General features: G+C 38.4%; 1 pseudogene; it reads right to left on the minus strand.

Moving 5' to 3' along the window:
• Positions 1 to 204: 204 nt before the first annotated feature.
• Positions 205 to 1,702, minus strand: LOC130833517 (sorting nexin-6-like; annotated as a pseudogene).
• Between the last annotated feature and the right edge of the window lie 552 nt (positions 1,703 to 2,254).

The following is a 2,254-nucleotide window of genomic DNA, read 5'->3' on the forward strand; positions in this document are numbered from 1 at the left end:
CCATGATTAGCAGCTGTCCTGGGCGCGGACGCAGGAGCCCATCCGCAGCACCAGCTCCATCATTTCTCAGAAAGAGGGAGAGTAGATGCACTTTATCAACTGTTTCTTTTGTTTCCAGTGAGCAGTAAATGGCTAACATCATTAAGAAAGAAAAGTAAAATCTGAAGGAAGGCAGCCCTTTTTAACTGGAAGGTGGAGCGTGGCTTAGGTGTCTCCATTTAACCCTGCCAGGCAGTTCTGCAGCAACTGTAGGTTACCCTTTGCACGCTTTAGTTCCAACCCTGCCAGTGCCACTAAATTTTTTCCAAATGTGGCAACTCTTCTTGTCTTAAATCTCTAAGTTCTTGTTTTGCAGATTCAGATATTTTTTCAGATTTCTGACAGCATAATTTTTGGATCATTTCAGGCTGCAGGACATCTTTATTTTTGGCTCTTGCTTTATCCAGTGCTTTATTAGCATTTTCATAATCTGCTAGTGACCTAGATGTTCCATAGAGGAGATCCTTAGCAGCTTGAGATTCTCTTAAATAATATTTTAAAAGGTTAGAAAGTTTGAGATACTCATTCAGCTGACACTCATGCTTCTATTGAATATTTTTTTGTTTTATTAAACAGTTCTGATACTTTAAGAAAAAAACTTGCATATATCTGTAGAATCCTGAGTTCCTAAAGCATATAATGGAGAGCAATTCTACTGTAATCGTCTGCAGCATTTTTGTGGAATTTTGTCATTCTATCAGATTTAGGAGATGCATCCTTAACTCGGTTATGATATTCTAAAGGGAATGTTTGTTTATGTTCAAGGAAATCATTTACATCCTCTACTCCAGAAACAATTGTTCCATCCGCTGATTTAACCATGGTTTTTTTTTTTTTTTTTTTGGCGCACGGGCTTAGCTGCTCCGCGGCATGTGGGATCTTCCTGGAGCAGGGATTGAACTCATGTCCTCTGCATTGGCAGGCGGATTCCCAACCACTGCGCCACCTAGGAAGCCCTAACCATGCTTTTAAAGAAATCTTCAAATTTCTGTTTTTTAATTTTTTCCTCGCACACTCAAATCTTGATTATATTCCAAGGAGGCATGGAAATTTAAATCTTTCTTCAAAATAAGATGTGCTGCCACGTGACACAGGAACACCTCATGCATTGCCATGGTCTTCTTGAATATTGCCAAATACTCAGCTTTCAATTCCTGTTTCATCTTTGTGAATTCCTCCTTTGTCTTAGACCCTTCTCCTTCTCCAACTTTGTGTAGTGTTTCCCTGGAAGCATCAAAAGTAGATCTTGGTGGTGCTGGAGGGATAATGTAACCTGCATAGTCTTCATTTTCAATGAAGGAATCATGAAGCCAGATAAATTCTTCATGTTGTGGAACATGTGTGGACAGTGAACTTTACTTTCTCTCACTAACAGCATCAGAAATGTCCACCTGCAGAGCAGCATCACTTTGAAAATCCACATTTATTGCTTTAAGTCTGAAGTCCCTCAAGAGGGAGGCGATATGGGGATAGATGTATAAATACAGCTGATTCACTTTGTTGTACAGCCGAAACTGGCACAACATTGTAAAGCAATTATACTCCAATAAAGATCTGGGGGAAAAAAAAAGGCAAATAAAGATTTTCTCAGACAAACTAAAAAAAAAAGTCCACTGTCCTCCTCCAAGAAGAAGTCGGGGCCTTCGTCCAGGCCTTCCATCATGGCTGCTCCGAGGTGAGTAGGGGCAATATGTTTTGCATACAATGAGATGTAGGGAAATTGGTGCTCTGTTTTTACTTTTAATGCAGCATTACTTCTTCTGTGTATAGATTATCAATATCAATATACAATCAGCTTTTCTAAATTTTCATAAATTTTAACAGAAGTATACATTTGTAAAATCAGCATCACAGTCAGATAATAAACATATTCGCCCCCTCAGAAGTTTCTTTTTTTTTTTTATTGGGGTATAGTTGCTTTACAATGTTGCCCTTTGCCACCTACCCCTCCAGCCTCAGCCCTGCCAGGCAACCATTGACCTAACTTCTGTTGCTATAGAATAGCTTGCATTTTCTAGAGTTTTACCTAAATAGAATCATATAATATGTTCTCATTGTCACCTGGCAACAGTCATCTTTTGATAGACTAGACTAATGAAAGGAAAAGTGGATAATTTGGGGCTTTGTTTTGTTTCGTTTGTTTTTCTGTTTTTTGTTTTTTTAGCCCTATTTGTCTGTTTTTCAAAGCTGGAACTTTATTTATTTATTTATTTAT

This window comes from Hippopotamus amphibius, chromosome 12 (genome assembly GCF_030028045.1).
Source record: "Hippopotamus amphibius kiboko isolate mHipAmp2 chromosome 12, mHipAmp2.hap2, whole genome shotgun sequence".
NCBI lineage: Eukaryota > Metazoa > Chordata > Mammalia > Artiodactyla > Hippopotamidae > Hippopotamus > Hippopotamus amphibius.